The sequence below is a fragment of the Moschus berezovskii genome, chromosome 1 (assembly GCF_049115385.1).
Source record: "Moschus berezovskii isolate FMDL1 chromosome 1, NW_MosBer_1.0, whole genome shotgun sequence".
NCBI classification, from domain to species: Eukaryota; Metazoa; Chordata; class Mammalia; order Artiodactyla; family Moschidae; genus Moschus; species Moschus berezovskii.
This window is the reverse complement of record NC_142460.1, coordinates 71217114-71238816: the sequence shown is the minus strand read 5'-3', so window position 1 is coordinate 71238816 and position 21703 is coordinate 71217114. Positions and strand designations below refer to the sequence as shown.

Sequence of the window (21703 nt, the reverse complement as noted above, 5' to 3'; positions counted from 1 at the left end):
CTATAGAATCATGTAACCTGAAACCTTCCGTGTGTTCCTTAAACTGGTTACTTTGAACTCAAGATTTTGGCATACTGTAAATGTAGTCTATGGATCTGAAGATGTCTGTATTGAACTGCTTTGGCCCAGACAGGGGCCTGGGGTACCAAGAGCAGTGCACATTCTAGGGGTTCTGTCTAGAGGGGAGACTGTCCTTCCCCCACTTTACCCTTAGTGGTGTGAGCAGAAGGTCTCCAAGAGAAGCAGAGAAGAGGTCAGGCCAGGGAGCCTTCTGTGCTGTGTGGTTTTGTCAGTGACACTGATCATAGCCAGAAGCGACTGTTTCAGTGAAGTTCAAACTTGCTGTCTGTTTTCAGTAGAAGCAGGAAGAATGTCAGAGGCGATGTTTGAATTTTAGGGCCTTTTATAAGGGCCTAAGATAAAACTGTTTAGGCCTTCTGTCCTCTGTCATTTCACTTATCAAATTCAAGTACAGCCTTTTAATTTCAACACACTTAGTTTCTGGAGATGAATAGGGCATTGAATGTTTTCTATAAACAAGTACATATTTCTGAGGCATAAACAGGAACATGAGCAGCACAAACAGAGCATGTCAGTAGGACAGGGGCTGTGATGAGTGGAACAAGGCTGCAGCCCTTTTTCTGCTCCAGTCTGGGGAAGCAACTCTGTTGTCCTTGATTTAAGGAGCAGTGAAGTTATAAATCAGAAAATGCTGATGTACCTACCCACCATTAGTCAGGTTTGCAGACAGTGCCACAGGGAGATGATATATGAGTAATATTATAGGTTGATTAAACACACGTTGCTTTTTAAAGAAATCACAAGATGAAATGGCAAAACAAAATGGATAGAATTGTTAGGGTACTAGGAATAGTGGAGGAGACTCTGAAGGAAATTTATACTTCTGTCACATGAGAGGTCTATTTTCTCCTCCTCCTCTGAAAAGGTCCCTTCCCTCAATTTTAGATTTAATTTGTTTCCCTTGGCTGTGATTGTGTCTAGCAGTTGTAACAGAGTGAGAGCATTATTTGGATTCACTCTCAAGAGGATGAGATCCCATTCATGGTACCTCAAATTGAGAGTCCCAGTTCATTCCAAAATTGACCAACCATGGAAGGACTTAGCATCTTTGCATGCTCATCCTGAGCATAGGACCTGAGCTATTGGAGTTGTTAAAGAATTATCATGCCTGAGAACTGTCAAGGCATTTTGTTTATTTCGTATTCATCACCTTTTCTTGAGCAGTTTTCCTGTGCCTCTTGTGTTTAGAGATACTGCTTAACATTATCCCATTCAAAAGTGTAATTTGTTGTTAAATAGGTTAAATGCATGTGACTACATATGTGTATGTGCGTGAGCACACACTGTATTCATATATAAATGCATGTGAATAGGATAATTATAAATTAAACTTGTAATTTAGCAAATCACAGTGAATTCGCTAAAGAAATTATCTGTCAATACAGTGAGAATTTATTGATACATTTGTAAAAATAGAGTAGTATCTCTATTTGCTGGTATAGAACGATTTTTAAAGGTTTTACAGAAATAAAAAGAACACAAAGCCTGGTGCAGACGGTGTGTTTAATATGATAACTTGATGTGAACAGGAATATATACAGACAGGTTCACATCTATGCTTGTTTATATTTGACCATAAGAAGAGGTAAAATGGGATAGAGTCATGACCTTGGAAGTGAGAAGCTCTGTTTCTTAGTAGAGAAGAAGAAGTTGAGTAAAGATATAGATAAATACTGAAATACTGAAAAATTAGTTGAGGAATAAAGGAAGGGAAGTTAGGGCAAATTCTGTGTGTATGTGTATTTTAAATGCACATTTTAATTCGTGGAACTTTGGAGAAAGCTGGGTCATCGGTCGGATGATTGCAGCACCTTCTCGCATGTTCAGGTAAGAGTACAAATACATGCTGGGCATTTGCATGCTGAAGTGCGACTCAGCATTGTAAATCAGTTTCTTTTTCTACCTACCTTGCAGAAACTTTCTTTTCTTTTTTTCTTTGCAGTAATATTTATATGAATCTGTATTCTTACTGTGAAATTTCAGCATCCGGTCTGTAGACTGTTTTTTTGTGATAGGATACTGCCTATTGGTAGAACTAGAAATGGCTTACTGGTTAGTCATTTTCTCTGGTATTTGACCTTTAGGAGAGTGAATGTGTAAACCTTTGAAACTGTTTGGCTCTGAAATATTGATGGATCTCTTAGGCAGATAAGTATTTGAATAGTAGGTTATGTGTGATCTTTAAGGGACTAGGATTTTGAATAATGTTAACCAAGCACTGAAATTATTTTGTGTTTGTATCTAAGGGACAGCAGAAATGACTACCCAGATCACTTTTCTTAATCCCATAAAATTAAGTAAATAGCTGCTGCTGCTGCTATAAGTTACTTCAGTCGTGTCCGACTCTGTGCGACCCCATAGACAACAGCCCACCAGGCTCCTCTGTCCACGGGATTCTCTAGGCAAGAATACTGGAGTGGGTTGCCATTTCCTTCTCCATAAGAAAATAGAAATGATGGGATATTTAATTCTTATTTGGCATTTATATAAAAATTAAATGTTGGCAATCACTTCATGTCCTACCTTTAAGGACCTGGTAAAGTTTAACCTGGATTTTATGAACTTCCATTAAAATTGTTGGATTATTGGGTTTGAAATTAAAATTTCTCTTCCTCCAGTAAAGAACAATATGGAATGGGGAGTAGCAAAGTTGGAAAACAAACTTTCTAGGACTTTTTAAGCTATATGAATACTCATCAGTTCTGTTGATTTTCTTGGTGGAACAAAGTCTGGCTTTTCTGTATGTATTTTCTTGAGTTTTATAATAAAAGATTCTTTAGAATCATCCTAGTGAATTTCTTTCTGTAATTCTTGAGGTTTCACCTTTTTGCATATGTGTGAGATTCATTTAACTTAATTTTGATATTGGGTTTAGAACAAATGAGTTGATGTTCTCTCTGTAAGCACAAACAGGTTATTTTCCTGTGTCACTGCAATAACAAAGAAGGGGGTGAGTGGGGTGATTGGGAGAGAACTGCTAACTGATAAGGATGAACTTGGTATCTTAGCCATGCATTTATATATGACATTTTTTCGCTTAGAATAAAATTATATGTCATTTCCCTCACCAATTTTGCTTGTTGTACTACTTTAAACTTTTTCTGCTAGCTGCTTCTAAGTCTAATAGCTTGCATCTGTGGATTTCATATATAAAGATAACATTTTCATCTTAGAAATATTTTTTCTATATAATAATAGGAAAATAGTGTATCAACAGAATTTTGGATTTATATGATATTCCCTATATAGGGTCAGTAAAACTGAAAGGAAGCATGGTATCCATTTAAAGAATTTTGCAGTGTAGTGATTTAGTGAAAAGTTCTGATGATACTGTATTTCTAGAAATGAAAATTGAAACTTTTCAGGAGCAAGGAAACAAAGAACAAGAAATGCAGCAACAAAAAAACCATACTATTGATTACTTCTGGCCTAAAGCTGAGTTGTAAAACCCCTCAGGCGTGTAGAAACTAGTATTAGTTACTTCCACCTTATGTGTTTTTGAGTCTATTCATTTGATTTTCTGTGAAACTTCATGCCTCCACTTTAAATATTTATGTTTATACTTTTCAAGTGGTTTCCACAATGGTTGACTATATATAGCTGATATATGAGTCTAGATTTAGTTAAGTTGTATCTAACATTTTACCTAGTATGTTGGAAGCATATTGGCTACATGTAAGTAGAAGGCTGGCAGAGGTTGAGATGGTTGGATAGCATCACTGATTCAATGGACCCGAACTTGGCCAAACTCCGGGAGATAGTGAGGGATGGGGAGGACTGGCATGCTACAGCCCATGGGGCCACAGAGTCAGATGCGACTTAGCAACTGAACAGCAACAACAAGTAGAAGGTTTCTGTTTTGCAGATTGAAAGGTGCAGTTGTGAAGTTAAGTTAGAGAGAGTTAAGTTGAAACAGACTTTTTCATTTTCCTTTTGCTCTTGAACATAACGGGTTTCTCTGAGGATGTTATTTTAACAAGTTAGTAGCACCAAGAGATCCTCATTTTCTAACTCTAACTCTCTAATCTTTAATTTTTCTACGTCCTACCCTATACTTCATGAACAAAGTCTTCCCAGCTGGCTCAGTGGTAAAGAATCCACCTGTCGTCAGTACAGGAGGTGCAGAAGATGTAGGTTTGATCCCTGGGGTGGGAAGATCCCCTGGAGGAGGAAATGGAAACCCACTCCAGTATTCTTGCCTAAGAATCCTATGGACAGAGGAGCGTGGTGAGCTATTGTTCATATGGTTGGAAAGAGTCAGACACAGCTGAGTGACTAAGCATTCACACACATACTTCATGAACTGTTAACACTTAAGATCTTAAAGTGAGAGAGTAGCTTAAAATAACTGTATATTTTATTGTTTATCATCGTTTCTCACAACCACTTCTCTAAACTTCTCTAAGCTTTTTGTAATTATTAAATAATTCATAATTTCTGTTGTGTTTAGAATTATTTAAATAGTATTTGCATTAAATTCAGTGCTGATGCACAGTTGAATTTATTATTGCCTTAATTAAGAAAAAGTCTACTATTTCTCAGCATTTGTATGATGTACAGAAACTGTGTAGTCATTGTGCTTTATTTTTAAATTGCTTTCTTACTTTCAATAGAGAACCCATTCCATTACCTTTTCAGTGTTTTTCCACTTTCCATAACTACAGTGTAAATCTCAGCTACACTTTTGTCAGTATGGGAATATAATCTTAATAAGTTGATTGTTGATGATGGTGAATCTTAAAATTAATGGTTTAATTACTGTATTGAATTATTATGGCTTTAAGTGTTTTTGTGTTTAAGTGTGGTGTCTGATTTTACAAGATAATACCTGTAAATACATTTTTACTATTACCAATTTATTAGTTCCCATTTTTTCTAGTAATTTTTTAAGGATAAGTTTTCATTAAGTTGACGGAGTTAGTGGTATTGTGACATGTTTAAATGAAAACACATGGATTTCTGGAAACCAGGATATTTAAAAAAGCTATAATTTAATTCAACCTTTTGAAACAATAATTGTTTATTTTCACAAATATATTTTTATTCCTGGAAACAAGTTTCAGCAGAATGATTTAAAATGATAAATTCATAAACATTACACATAATAAGGCAAATTAGATTTTTATTGGCTGTGTTCCTTGCTTTCTGTAAATATCTATATATCTTTCTATATAATACTTTAGCCATCCAAAATGCGTATTAAAAAACCAGCTTCTTTCTCACATCAAGCTGAAAACTTGCATCAGTCACTTTTCTGCCTACCTTTATTGCTGAACTAGTGGTGTACACAACTCTTCAAATTCTCCTAAACAATGCCTTCTGTTATTTCTTGGATTGGGGCTTGTTTTATTCCAGTTTCCAGAACTTGCTGTAAGATTTCCTTTGACCTCATGGTTCACCTCCATGGCGTGGCCTCTGCTGCACCACTTACTGCTTTGTGAAATATTCAAGACTCTGTTTTTCAGTAATGTTTATCTGTCTCGATTCTTTTCTTACCTCTAAACTATTCCACTGGCATTCCTTTTTAGGAATTCCTAAATGCTGGTATTCCCCACGGTTCAGTCTTCAGCTCAAATCTACCTTTTTCTTGGTGATTTCATTTAATTCTCAGCTATCTTTTTGTCATCCTTTGGTTCTCTTGTCTCTAATCCTTTCTGTTCAAACTAAGTGGTTGTTCCATATTGCCTGTAAGTACATATGCTTGGAAGTCATTACACTGACTCAAGTTAATGGGCGTGAACTCCTCATATTACCTGGTCCTTGCTTCTGTTAGTGTCATCACGCTTTATGTCATCTGTGACTACTAATCCTTTTTATTTATTTATCCTATTCATGTAGTCCCGATATCTGTTGAATCCTATTTTAAAAATAATCTTTGCTGCTGCTTCTTGTTCCCTGTTTTTGCAACTGAGTAATTTCAACCTTCCCTCACTCGTGGTTAGATCACTGTCGATGGCTGGCTTTTAGTATCTGGTTCCTCCATTGTGCTAAAGCTAGGGGAGTCTTTTTTTTTTTTTTTTTTAACATTTCAATCCCCATTGGAGGCATTTGCCTTTGTTGCACAAGATTAAACGTCTTCTTTGTAAGCTGGTTTACCTATCCAGTCTCATTTCTCACTACTTCAGACTTGTCACCATCTTTTTTATTTGCTCATTTTCTTAGAAACATGTTATGCTGATTCTTGTCTCTTTGCCTTTGGTCATGATTTCCCCTCCCACCCATCTGGGATTTCTTCATCATACCGACCCATTTCCTGTTCCAATTCTTCCATGAGTCCTTAGACCTTTCTGATTTCTTCTTTTCCTGAAAGAATTTTAGCTCCTAAAAGCTGGATACTGATATATGCCAAAGTACACTTTATTTTACATTGTTTGTGGTTGTGGTAGACCTGTCACTTCAATTGGAATTTGGATTTCTTTGGAGAAGATCATTTATTTCTGGTATCCCCTTCAGTGGGGCTTCCCTGGTGGCTCAGACCATAAAGAATCCGCCTGCAATGCGGAAGACCTGGATTCGATTCCTGGATTGGGAAGATCTCCTGGAGGAGGGCATGGCAACCCACTCCAGTATTCTTGCCTGGAGAATTCCCATGGACAGAAGAGCCTGGTGGGCTACAGTCCATGGAGTTGCAAAGAGTTGGACACGACTGAGCGACTAAGCACAGCACAGCACAGCAACCCCTTCAGTAGTGTTGGGTCTCTATTTTGGTGCTCAGTAAGCCTGATGGTTGATTTAATTGATTAAGGAGGTGATAATTCAACATTCATATAGACTTTGTTTCTTAAAAGTATTTAGCTGGATATTGGGTGAACAGACCATGTACTAGGCAGACACATAAAGCAGAATTCAGTTTATGCACAATTGACTCCTGTAGCTATTTCTAAAAGATACTTTCTGCCTGTTTTAATTTTTTCTCCTGGAGCGCTTTAAAAAAAAATGTTTTTAGCATAGGGAATGATGAATAGTCTTTGTAAGAGTTCATTAATGCACTTGGAACCCTAGATGTACTAAAAGAATTTAACAAAGAAAAATTAAATTTTGAAGGAGTGAGAGCTTAAGTGCTAACTATGAAGACTGGGCAAACATGCGTAGTAGTTGTCTAAATGGTTTAGATGAAATTGAGAAGTTTACTTGATGTGACTTGGAGGCAGTCAGCTTGCTCTTATTATTTTTATAGGTTAGCACAGTGGAAGTCAAGACTGCCAGAGAAGTCAAATGACTACCATGAAATCTTTGTATGTTTCAGTGGAATGGATAAAAAGTATCTATTGATATTCCATCGTAATATAAATCTACTAATAGTCTTTATTCCAGTGGTTTTTCTTGGCATTGTTTGAATGAGATGGATGCTGTTATTTCTCTCTCCTTTCACTACTATACTCAAAGGAAAGAAAGATATTTTTATCAGTCATTTAATAAAGGCATGGATATCTACAAGTGTATAAGGTATAGTCTCCCTAGATTTAAAGCTCAGTCTGCCCTGAAGGAGATATCAATCTGGAAAATAATGTAGGTATACAAGAGACATTATGATTTTGTGTAGAGGGTGCTGGTAATTGATTTGAAAGAAATACAAATAAACTCCTGAAGACAGGGAGAGCTTTCTTGTGGCAGTCTTGGTTGATGGATGCAGAGTTTTGTGGAGACCATTTGATTTCATCTCATGATGAAATTTCATCTCATGATGAATCAAATCACCATTTGATTTCAGATGAGATATTGGTGGGTAGAGGATGGGAGATGGAAGGACTGAACTGTGCCAGCCACAAGGACAGCAGACACAAGGTTTGTGGTGGTTCTGGGGTGGGGAGGGTAGGAAATTTGGCTCTGCAGGTGGCCGATAGCAAATCTTGGAGGTTCCTGAATCTTAAACTAAGGAATACGTCTCATGTTCATTGGGACATGCAAAACAATTGAAGAGCAACGATGTAACCAAAAGTGTGGTTGTGAAGCTTGGACACCACTGTGCAGAGTGCATTGGAATCTGATGAAGCTGATAATCAGAACATTTAGATACCGCTGTGCTAGTGCTCATATGACATAATTGCTGCCTAAATTTATGATAGTGGCAATGAGAATGGGAAGGAGAGGATGAGCACAAGAGTGATTTCAGATGAATCAGTGCCTTGGTGCCACATCCCTTTATACTTCCATGAATCTGTTTAGTTAATTTTTTTACTATGTCTCTGTGTGTGCTCAGTCGTGTCTGACTCTTTGTGACCCATGGACTGTAGCCCACCAGGCTCCTCTATCCATAGAATTTTTCAGGCAAGAATACTGGAGTGGTTTGCCATTTCCATCTCCAGGGAATCTTCCTGATTCAGGGATCAAACCCAGGTCTTCTGCATTCTCAGGTGGATTCTTTACCACTGCGCCACTAGGGCACTTATACATTTATACTATTTTCCTCAAATGTGGTCAGTGGTGAAAGATACTTCATTGATTAAAAGATTTTACTAATAGCATCAAAGTCTGTTTATTCTCATGACAAGAAACTTCGATTTGTTACAACATTTAAATCAAGTTAAACATAACACTTTTATAACAGCACATAAAACTTTGAGATAATTTAATCCTATCCAGATAATTTAATCCTTAGAGAGCATCACTATGAACAAAGCTAGTGGAGGTGATGGAATTCCAATTGAGTTATTTCAAATCCTGAAAAATGATGCTGTGAAAGTGCTGCACTCAATATGCCAGCAAATTTGGAAAACTCAGTAGTGGCCACAGGACTGGAAAAGGTCAGTCTTCATTCCAATCCCAAAGAAAGGCAATGCCAAAGAATGCTCAAACTACCGCACAATTGCACTCATCTCACATGCTAGTAAAGTCATGCTCAAAATTCTCCAAGCCAGGCTTCAGCAGTATATGAACCGTGAACTTCCAGTTGTTCAAGCAGGTTTTAGAAAAGGCGGAGGAACCAGAGATCAAATTGCCAACATCCGCTGGATCATGGAAAAAGCAAGAGAGTTCCAGAAAAACATCTATTTCTGCTTCATTGACTATGCCAAAGCCTTTGACTGTGTGGATCACAATAAACTGTGGCACATTCTGAAAGAGATGGGAATACCAGACCACCTGACCTGCCTCTTGAGAAACCTGTATGCAGGTCAGGAAGCAACAGAACTGTACATGGAACAACAGATTGGTTCCAAATCGGAAAAGAAGTACGTCAAGCTTGTATATTGTCACCCTGCTTATTTAACTTATATGCAGAGTACATCATGAGGAATGCTGGGCTGGAAGAAGCACAAGCTGGAATCAAGATTACCAGGAGAAATATCAGTAACCTCAGATATGCAGATGACACCACCCTTATGGCAGAAAGTGAAGAGGAACTCAAAAGCCTCTTGATGAAAGTGAAAGAGGAGAGTGAAAAGTTTGGCTTGAAGCTCAACATTCAGAAAACGAAGATCATGGCATCTGGTCCCATCACTTCATGGGAAATAGATGGGGAAACAGTGGAAACAGTGTCAGACTTTATTTTTTGGGCTCCAAAATCACTGCAGATGCTGATTGCAGCCATGAAATTAAAAGACGCTTGGAAGGAAAGTTATGACCAACCTAGATAGCATATTAAAAAGCAGAGACATTACTTTACCAGCAAAGGTCCATCTAGTCAAGGCCATGGTTTTTCCCGTGGTCATGTATGGATGTGAGAGTTGGACTGTGAAGAAAGCTGATCGCCGAAGAATTGATGGTTTTGAACTGTGGTGCTGGAGAAGACTCTTGAGAGTCCCTTGGACTGCAAGGAGATCCAACCAGTCCATTCTAAAGGAGATCAATCCTGGGTGTTCATTGGAAACACTGATGCTAAAGCTGAAACTCCAATACTTTGGCCACCTCATGCGTCGAGTTGACTCACTGGAAAAGAGTCTGATGCTAGGAAGGATTGGGGGTGGGAGGAGACGGGGATGACAGAGAATGAGATGGCTGGATGGCATCACTGACTCGATGGACATGAGTTTGAATGAACTCCGGGAGTTGGTGATGGACAGGGAGGCCTGGCATGTTGTGATTCTTGGGGTTGCAAAGAGTCGGACACGACTGAGCGACTGAACTGAACTGAATCCTCTCCAAAATCCTTTTCTGATTTTGAGTCTTACTCCATAATTTCTCAAATTCTGCGGTGTGATTTTGAGTTTAAAGCCAATGATAATCTTTCTTTTCATTTTCATTAGAATTAAAAAAAAAAAATCCAAAAGTGCCTCACTGAACTTCATTTAAAGCCAAACAGCATTCACGTTTCAATATACTGTCAATCAACTTTCTCTTTCCTAGGATCTTGCTTCACGGGGGAATCTAAATAGGCTTTGCAGGCAGAATGTAAGACAGATTTTGTTTACTGAAATGCTGCCATTGATGAGAAGGAGGAAAAAAGCGTATTTCCCAAGAGAGGGGAAAACAAGAAAAACAGTCACAGTTTTCTAAAAGTAGTTGAGTAATACCCAACTTGAAGTTCTTGTTATTGATTTTTTTTTCCCTTTTTTTGGTATAGGCTTGTCAGTTATCCCTTGGTAATTGGTTCTGTATGTGTAGCTTTTTACTTGTGCCTCAGATGAAAGTCTTCCTTCACAAAATTATTTATTTTCTAATATTTCCATGACAAACTATAAATGCAGTACTCTTTTTGGCCTTTGGGGATATAACCTTACAGACCTTGAAAGACAAATTTGCAGTTGTTATTTGGACTATTTTCATAGTCAAATTGCTGATGTTTGGGAGGAGGAGAAATGAAGGTTTCTTATAATTTTACTCATTTTTTTTTACTCTGTATAAAAATTATGTTATAAATAAAGTGGTTAAGAAGAACCTACATGTATTTAGTAAAAACTGAGAATAATCAAAGATACTGTCTGCGAAGTAGGATTTTTTTTGTTTCCACAATTGTCTTTACCAATATTTTAAAATACTTTCCTCCACACAACAAGCCAACAGAGATATGCTCGAAGAAACCCATGTTGTTTTGTTTGATCTAATTAATTTGACTTCTTCCTGTTTTATGTTTGTATCACTCAGAAAGAATGTGTTGTTATATAGTGAAATGTTTTCCAGAGTTTTTCTTAATCATTTTATCATCCTTCTTCCTTCCATAGAAAATGATCTACCATTGTTTCCTTCTTGAATTTGATGAGCTAGCTGAGTTTTACCCATTTAAAAATAATTGTTTTGCTAGGTTGGTTTTGATAGTAGTTGAAAGGTTTTGAATGCATATACCAGTATATTATTTGCTTCATCCTTTAAAATGTGATTTTCCATTTAATTCTCTCAATAACTCTGAGATATAAATGGGCTTGGTGACTTTATTTGCATTTAATAAATAAGAAAATTGATAGACTGTCAGCTTAAGTGAGCTGTGTAAGACAACTAAGTTGAAATTATAAATTAGAGGACTCTGAAATTAAGATATTGATTTTATTTAAGTTAGTTGTCAAGGGGAAGCTTAGCAGTCTTCTGCATACATTTTTTATAGAAATGGGAAGAACAAAGAAGAATAATTCCAAGGCTTTGGTAGGTCTCAGATCTGAAACATAACCTGTAAGGACCTCCCAGCTCTGTCCCTTGTTACCTACCCCTCTGGCTTCGTCTTGGCAGCAGCTTTTTTTGTTTCTTTGGGGCATCCATGCTGACTCTTTCTAGTCCCTTGGAATTGCTCTGTTTCCTTTTACCACAGAGCTTTTGAAAATGTTCATTTCTCCCTGGAGCAGTCATTTTTTTTCTTTCAGTATCAGTAACTCCAATTTATTTCTCAGATCTGATCTTTCTCAGGCTAGATGTTTCAGACTTCACCAGTTGGATTCTTTTGAATAGTCCTTGGTCTGGTTGCAGTGGTAGTTTCATTTGCCTGATAGTTTGACCCCTGCCATTCTTATACTGATTTGTTAGTTCTTTGAACACTTCTGCATTTGTTTTTATTCACTCTGTACCCTGCAGTGACTGGCATAGACACTGAGACGTAATGGGTGCTCAGTAAGTATTTTTTAGATGAGTGGATAGGTTTATGAGATTAACTTTGCTGAAGTTTCCACTGTAACCTTTTAACATTTGTAATCAACCAGTCATCCTTATCGGTTTCTGATTTTACTTATGAGTGCCACTAGCAGCAAGTCAGTAGTGTAGCTAATACTAGTTGGCTTAAGTCATTGGAAAGTAAGTTCAAACAGAAAACAAACAAAAGTTTAAGAAAGGGGAATGGAAGAAAGGGAGGGAAACAAAATAGAAGAAAAATAGGAAGTGATTTTTACAGGGTTACAGAATTTCAGAGCTAGATGGAGCATTGGGATTTATCTAGGCAAATCTTTTTTCCCCCTGATTTTTATTTCGATTTTTATTTCATCCAGCTCACCCCAGTGTTAACATTTTGCATTACTGCAGCACAGTGTCAATAGCAGGAAATTGGCTTCATCCATCGAGCTCGTTCAGTTTTTTCTACTTAAGCACACACTCATTTAAGAGACTGTGTACATAGGTCAGCCATTTGTAACATGAGAAAATGGGAACTTATAGACTCATTTCAGTGACTTGCTCAAGGTCACCAAGCCAGGAGACAAAATAATTTTTAAACTCCATGTTGCTGTATGTCCATCAGCCATGAGTTCTAGCGTGGAATTCTGCAAGGATCAGGACTGTTCATTAGCATTAGTGCCAGAATCGGACTCAATTTTCCTATATTGAAAGATATTAACTATGCCTGTTAGCCAGCTATGTTCATGTGGACTCAAAACATTTAACTTGGATCTGTATCAAAAATTGGAATTGAAGACCTACTTTTGTTTTTACCCAGCAGGAGTCCTCTGGTATTCAGGGAAAGGCCTAATTAAGGTTTCCTGAAACTACTCTTTAATCAGTTGGATTCAAATAAAAAGGAAATGTTTTTAATCACATATGTATCTGCTAATGCTTTTCTTCTGTAAGTAATTGCTTTGATAATATAAAGTAGTAATAAAAGTGGAGGCTTAATGGATTTTAAACATCTGGTTTCTGAACTACATGTTATAGAAAATGCATATTTAATGCATTAAGCAGTGTTTTAAACTTACACCTATGAAGTGCTTAAAGTTTAAAACTGATCATTGGGCAACTTCAGCATTTCTTGGAAGTAGCAGGCCTTTAATCTTAACAAAAAGTATAAAGAAATTAATATGAGTTTGATTTGATGTTGGAATCTGATATAAAACCAAATTCTTCCTGTGTTGCAAGCAATTCTATTTAATCATTTCTACATTTTGTGATTATAGAAAAATGGCTATAACTATAGATCATTTTCTAAAACTGGGTTATCTTTGATTTGAGTAGTTAAGTGTTTTACCATTTGGCATGATAGAGACAGTGTTTAGGCTTCCTTTGATTTTCAGTTTTGAGGTTTAAAAATAAAATTTTACTAGGTTTGGTTATTTCTCCCCTAAATTCAAAGTACACCTGTACAATAGCCTCTAATTTTTTTTTTTTAATTTCACTAAGATAGGCTTCTTGGTGAACTACAGAATACAGCTTGTCTTTTAAAATGTGTGATTTTTATGAATTTAAAATAAAAATATTAAGCTGCTTTAAATAAATCTAATTCACAGAAAATAAGTCTGTGTGTTTCAACTGAATGTTTTATTTTTTTATAAGAAAAACATTTTAAAGAGTTTGGGCTAAGAAACTTTTATTTTAGTAATAAAATAGAGACTACTGTATTAAATAGAATCAGAAATATAAACTATGTCATTAATTTCATCAAATAAAAATGAGGGAAAAGCATTTCCCAATAGAAAATGTCTTTGGATTATCTCTGTTTCCAGGCAATATTGATTTTAAATGGGCATAAATCCATAGGAAAACCAGTCTCACTTAATTTGTAGCACTCCCAGCAAGACTTAAAGCATATTTCTAGATGTACTTAGTGTAGCATTAGCTCATATTTCTTTCTTTTTGAAGCTAGTGCAGGAAAAAAAAATTTTTTTTTTTTGTTTCTTCTGATATCTACAAAAATATCTAGGAATTTTGGTCTTGCTTTTTTTGATATACTATCTAATGCTTTATTAGAGACTGCTGGTTCCCTGTCTCTAAATGTCCCATCTTCATTTTTTACTGAGTCTTTTCATTTCAAGTGAATAACAGTGAGACATTAATATCACATGTCATTTACCATTGCTTTATTTTGTTACAAACCATGACACAGTGTATGTGGCCTTTGCCCCATCTGAGCCCTATCTGTTTGAGAAAGAAGTTAAGCAGCCAGAATTTGCAAAGAAAACAGTAGGAACAGTGTTTGCCAGTTTGCTGTGTCTGCCTGGGGTTTGTACACATTCCTATCTCTCAGTCCTGGATTTTATGGCTCACATAACCGAAAATAACAGCAGTCCATTCTAAAGGAGATCGATCCTGGGTGTTCATTGGAAGGACTGATGCTAAAGCTGAAACTCCAATACTCTGGCCACCTCATGCGACGAGTTGACTCACTGGAAAAGAGTCTGATGCTGGGAGGGATTGGGGGTGGGAGGAGACGGGGGCGACAGAGAATGAGATGGCTGGATGGCATCACCGACTCGATGGACATGAGTTTGAGTGAACTTCGGGAGTTGGTGATGGACAGGGAGGCCTGGCGTGCTGTGATTCATGGGGTCGCAGAGTCAGACACGACTGAGCGACTGAACTGAACTGAACTGAAAGCAGACGTTTTTATTAGATATGCTAAAATTAAAAAAAAGACAGTGATGAGATTATTATTTTTTAATTGACTGTACTTTTTTCAGTTCACAGCAAACTTGAGGGGAAGGTACAGAGATTTCCCATATACTCTCTGCCCTCACACATACTTAACCTCCGCCATTATCAACATCTACCCCCAGAATGGCATGATTTTTGTAACTAGTGAACCTACACTGACACGTCATAATCAGCCAGAGCTCATAGTTTACATTATATAGTTCTTTCTTGGTAGCATACATTCTGTGGCTTTGGACCAATGTACAGTGACACATATCCATTATTATAATCACATAAAGGGTATTTTTACTGCCCTAAAAATCTTCTGTGCTCTGCCTATTCATCCCCCTTTCCATCTCCGCTCCTGGGTTGCCAGCCCCTACACCCCTAGCAACCAGTGATCTTTTTTACTGTTTCACTAGTTTTTGCTAATAGATGATTTTTTGCCTTGTTATTCTTGACAGACTATGTGTATGCTTAAAAGTAAGTCTGAAGACACTGTTCATAGGCTTATGAGTAGCCATTACAAATAGCTATGCAATAGAAACATGGTACTGAGCTGGTTGTGTGGTCTCCTGCTAACACTGTCAGCTTTTAGACTTTCACATAGAAGTCAAATGACTACTGACACGAGTAATAATTTTCAAGTAATAGTACTGCTTTCATGTCATTCAGTTGGACTATGTTAATAGTTTCCTATACTTTAACTCAAGTTTTGTATATAGTTATTTCCTGAGTTCTTTGTAGATGGAATATGTGTTGCATATATATATATATACCTTTGATTTTGTTGTAGCTGAGTATAATAAAACCAAAGTTATTTTTTGTCTGTTTTCATCGGATTCTCCATCCATTCACTTATCCAAGTATCTCATGTACATTCACTGCTATATCACTGTTGACCAGAAGTATGGTTGGTGGATGACTCAATAAATATTTGATGAATGAATGAATGAGTTGATCTACTTAAATGGAAGGTTATTTTGTGTTTTCATTTATCTGTTGGGAGATAGCATTGATTCTGATCTTATAATCTAAAAGCCTCAAGGATATTAGCTAATACTTAGTTTTAGGATATTTTTCTTAGTTTACTTTCAGCGATCCTAGTATTTCAATATAGTTTAGCCTTGGATGTGTCCTAAAATGATTTTTTAAATTGTCATATGAAAGCATTTGCATCAGTAGTTATTGACTGCTTTAAAGAAAATAACACCAGCTAAATAAATAATAATTTAATATTTGGAAATACTGGAAACAAATAATATTTACTAATGTTCTTCTTTAAACTACATTAAACTGAATGGATGTTATTGTTGGTGGCTCAACAAGTGAGATCTAAGTCGTAGATTCTGTGAGAAGTGTCTTTAAGACCAGCTAGTCAGCAGTTACTATGTACAAGGGGTGTGGGGCAAAACAAAAAAATAGAAATTGTGACTTCCTTATGAAGCTTAGGAATATAGTTGGGCAGAGTGCAGTGACATAAAGTTGAAGATGGAGTTATACTGCATGATCTTCAAAGGCCTTTCCAGCTCGATATTGATGTATCAGAGTCTACTTTAGAAGCAGTAATTTTGAATAGCCTCTGTATTAACAGCATAATCCTGAGGGGGGTGGGAAACTGATTTTTAAAAAGCAAATAAGATTTTTTATTTTTGGTTTTGTTGTAAATTTTATTATGCTTTCTGCTATCTGTCTATGCATCTATGCTGTTTTCCCTTAATTGTGTGTGTTTCTCTGAACACTGTTAGGTAATTTCACAAATAAAACTCGTGTGTGTGTGTGTGTGCGCGCGCGCGTGTGTGCTTGTTTTGTCGTGTCTGGCTTCTGGACTCTGTGTGTGTGTGTGTGTGTGCTTGTTTTGTCGTGTCTGGCTTCTGGACTGTAGCCTGCCAGGCTCCTCTGTCCATGGGATTCTCGAGGAAACAATACTGGAGTGGGTTGCCATTTCCTCCTCTAGGAAACTACATGCTGCTGCTGCTGCTAAGTCACTTCAGTCGTGTCCGACTCTGTGTGACCCCATAGACGGAAGCCCACCAGGCTCCCCCATCCTTGGGATTCTCCAGGCAAGAACACTGGAGTGGGTTGCCATTAAACTACATGAGAAACTATTAAAAATGCTTACTTCAGTTCAGTTCAGTCGCTCAGTCGTGTCCGACTCATAGACAATTCCTCGGGATTCTTTACAAGATTATGTTGCAAGTTAGTACAGTAATTGAAAGTGAAAGTCACTCTGTCCTGTGTAACTCTTTGCAACCCCATGGACTACACAATCTGTGGGATTCTCCAGGCCAGAATACTGGGGTGGGTAGCCTTTCCCTTTTCTGGAGGATCTTCCCGACCCAGGAATCAAACCCAGGTCTCCTGCATTGCTCTGAATTACTGATAATGGAAAATATTCCTCCCCATCATAATTTTTAATGAAAAGTAGAATATTTAGGAAATAAAGTGATTAATCTTTCTGTGAAATTTGACATGGTTAAATTTATTCCAGTGATATTTATATTTATTAATAGAAATTTACTTAGAAAATGTAAAACTTTCTCTAATGGTATTCTATTAGGTATATGTATGAAGGGCTGTTATAAGTATTAATTGACTTATTAAAGATTTAGTTTGATATTTGTTTAAAAATATGGTTGGACAATGAGTAAGTGTAAAATAATCTAGATTTGTTTCTCTGAGTAGCTTAACCAAAAAGCTCAGTAATTCATATGGTACTACTTTACGATTTGTAATGAAAATGAGTTCCTTCAAAATAGGGTTTAAAAATTTTTTTTGGTAGTTAACAGGAATGTTTTACACAAATTCATATTTATTTTCTTCTGGTTAAGTTAAAATTTAGTTTCTAAACATGTCTATTGTTGATTTATATTTTAGCAGTTTTCAAATTCTTTTTTCTTTTTGCTCTATCTCTATTTTGAAAATTTCTACTCATTAAGTTTTAGCTTAAAAATACCCTGGTATAATATGTGCAGTTTTCTGTGGCATATCGTGTTTTGTTTTTTTTTTTGCTTTTCAGCCTGCTATTTGGCAAAACCTAGCGAGGGGTTTAAGGCTCAGCATATCTTTGTGACCTTTAAAAAGAATATCCGCTTGTTGATAACAGATAAGGATCTCAGACTTTCTATCTCTGCCTTTTGTGAGATGTTTTACTGAGTCAGTTCATTAGACCATATGAGTAAAGTATCAGGTTCTACATTTACTTTGAAGTGGAGTTGGTGAATAGTTGAGAACACAGGTAGCTGCCCTTGGAGGACTGTGTTCATTATCCTAAAATTTCATTTGTGCACTAACATGGTTATGTTGTAAACAAGGTGTCTGTCTACTTGAGTGTATAGAGAAGCTAAATCATTTATTCGTTAACTCAACACATGCTATACATAATACCACGTTAAAGTGAGAACTTAAATCTCTTTGAATTTCTAATTTTTTAAAATTTAAAATTTTTAAATTTCATTCACATTGTTCTTCATTGAACAAACATCCTATTGAGTCCCTGCAATGTGCAGATCATGGGAATAGGCACTGTAGGAACATAGTGCTTCAGATGATCTGCTTCCTAATATTAATATTCTTTGGTTTGTTTGTTTCTCCCTTTCTCTCTCCCTTCCTTTCTCCTCCCCCCTTTTCATTCTTTCATTTCTTTTTTTTTAATATTTTAAAAAATTCACAACAGAGGAGAGAGAAAATGTGAATATAGTACAGGGGAAGAAAAAGTATAGATGCTGCACTATTTATGCTGCAAAAAGAGAGTATGGGACTTCAGAGTGCAGACAGTGATTAAGTGCAGCTTTGGGGACTGGCAGCAGCTTCACTATGGGATAAGTGGGATTTTCCAGCACCCAAGTGAGGGACGGATCTTGCAGTATGAAGTATGAAGTAAAGACCTGGGGTTCTGATTGTACCTAGTTACTCCAGGGAGTTCTAAGTAATAGTATAAAAAGTTCAGTCAGATATTTTAAGAAGAGATGTAATGCAAAATGTGGCAAAATGTGGTCTGTTCTGGTTAGAGAGAATGGATACCATGCTCAGAACTGTGGGCTTAATAAAAATTATACGGTTGACATTTATTCCAGGAGGTGAGTGAAGTGATCTGCCCTGTGCTTTAGAAAGGTGATCATGGGGAAAGTACATAAATATAGCAGCAGGGCTAGATTGGAGGCAGGGGCTTACATGGTTGTCCTTTGTGTATGAGATGGGGAGGATCTCAACTCTGAAGAACCATTGTGTGGTAGATAGGAAGTTACTGCATGGTGAGAAGACCAGCTGACTAATATACCAATTGGGTATTGGTAGTGGAGGGCTGTAGAAATGAAATGCTTTCTCACTATGAAGTAAGGATAGAGGAACAGCTGTTCTGCAGTAGAGGAATATCTAAGTGGATTCAAAGATAAATGAAAACTGAAGAAAACTGTAGACAAAGCCATAGATGCAACAAAAGGTGGAATCAGATGAGTTCAAAGGACAATGCTGTCCAATAGAAGCACATGTATTTTTACATTGTCTAGTAGCTATTAATATACTTTAAGTAAAAAGAAGCAGATGAAATTAATTTTAAAAATGTAGTTTGTTAACCTAAAATGTTATCATTTCAGTATGTAATCAAGATAACAAATTCTTAATATTTTACATTTTTTCCCATACTAATTGTTGGAAATCCAGTGTGTACTTATTTGCGCTCACAGCAGATCCCAAGTTAGACTAACTACACTTGAAGGGCTCAATAGCTTATGTGCCTAAATACTGTCCCCATAGGAAAGTGAAGGTTTAAGATTTTTCCTTAGGGCATCAGCAGTTTATACATATTAACAGTGCTGGAGGCACGACTTTAATGTGTAATCAGAGTCCTGTGTGAGAACCACTAATTTCTAATTAATAATTAATATAGTGGAATAATATTTAACTTAAGAGAAGACCCTTCACAGGTTCTTGGGTGAATGGGAGAAATTTCAAGCATTAACCTTGTTAGTTTTAGTATCTAGTTCTAGTAACTATTCCTAGATTCAAATATTTTAAACCCAGCAGTACATTTTTTTTTTTTTGGGTAAATGTAGCTTAAAATAGTATAATGAGAAAACAAGTAAGTGGCCATTTCGAGGGATATAAAATCATAAATTTCAGTTTGTTCCATTATCTTTAAGAACATGTACTCAACTTTATTAACTTAGTTGTATGAAACAACTTCTAGATTATTTTAGTTTCCACTGAGAATGCACCCCATCTCCACATCCCCACCTGCAACTCATTGGAATAAAATAATAATAAAAAGTAGCATTTGAAAGAATTCTGGGATGCAGCTGAGGAGGGCACAGTGGAGCCACACTCTAGTCTGGGCCACTTGACCTTCCACTCCAGGAAGATGGAAGGCATGAACAGAATACTTTACAGTGGACTTCTTTTTACCGAGCTTTGAAAATCTCGAGGAGGTGGTTTACTCCATGAACATAAGCTGAATGTCTTTATGAAACCTTGTTACTTTGAAAGTAGGTGTAGTCCATTCTAAAGGAGATCAATCCTGGGTGTTCATTGGAAAGACTGATGCTAAAGCTGAAACTCCAATACTTTGGCCACCTCATGCGACGAGTTGATTCACTGGAAAAGACTCTGATGCTGGGAAAGGTTGGGGGCAGGAGGAGAAGGGGACGACAGAGAATGAGATGGCTGGATGGCATCACCGACTTTGTGGACATGAGTTTGAGTGAACTCCGGGAGTTGGTGATGGACAGGGAGGCCTGGCGTGCTGTGATTCATGGGGTCGCGGAGAGTCGGACACGACTGAGCGACTGAACTGAACTGAACTGAACTGAGCAGTTATGGCGGGGAGTCAGAGACATGCAAACTGCCATACAGAGGTAACTCAGTGGGGGCTTAAAAAGTGAATCTCAAGCATCATAAATTTTCTCTCCTCAAATGCTGAGCCTAAAGGAATAAATAGAGGTTCCATAATTAGTCTACAAATTGTGTAGTCTAAATCTCTTGGGTAATTATCACAACTAAAAATTACACATTACAGTAATCACAACTAGCAAATTACCTGGAATTGCTTGCTCAGTGAATATCTTCAGTAACCAGAATTTGTACATGAAATGACTATGCATGAGTGCTATTTATAATAAAGTGCTTGCTAGCATTGGCTGATGCGAAGACTTGGCTGATTTCTCTACTTTTCATCAATATCACAGATTTAAAAGTAACTTACCTCAGTATCTAAACCAATGAGTTGTCCTGTTTTTAGAATAAAGCAGTTAAATTGGTGACATCAAATATTGTATTAAAATATATACACTTGTTCAGTCACTAATTCGTGTTCAACTCTTTGCAACCCCCTGGAGTGCAGCTTGCCAGGCTTCCCTCTCCTTCACTATATACATGCTGCTGCTGCTGCTAAGTCACTTCAGTCGTGTCCGACTCTGTGTGACCCCATAGACGGAAGCCCACCAGGCTCCCCCATCCCTGGGATTCTCCAGGCAAGAACACTGGAGTGGGTTGCCATTTCCTTCTCCAAAATATGTACATAGACCTTTATAAATTCCAAGAAAATATTAACTTCTTTCATATGTTAATATTTGCTAGCTTCATTAATTTTTTCCATTATTAAAGGCAAATTTTAGTGTCTTCTAAATGTTTTAGGGAACAATTAATGGTAGAATCCACTGATACTGTAACGTGTCCAAGCTGCTTTGTCTGGCCGGTTTCTTCCTGGAGTGTGACCAAAGATGTATCTAGATGGAACCAGCTAACCATCTCCCTCTTCTTCCCTCTTTCTGACCCTCCCTCCCCACACAGAGGGACACATGATTGATTTTTATTTGTAGACTCTGTTGAGATTTGAACATTTTTATCCTCTTTCCATCCTGGTTGTGAATCGCTTGGAAATTCTGTGGTACTTGACCCTGGTGACAGACGTAAAAATCTGGGACTTTAAAAG

At 37.0% G+C, this 21703-nt stretch overlaps 1 protein-coding gene across 5 annotated transcripts in view; it reads left to right on the top strand.

Annotated features, from left to right (window-relative positions):
* Positions 1–21703, top strand: part of CBLB (Cbl proto-oncogene B) — a 232229-nt gene that overhangs the window by 46515 nt on the left and 164011 nt on the right. The gene's annotated exons all lie outside the window — the stretch shown is intronic.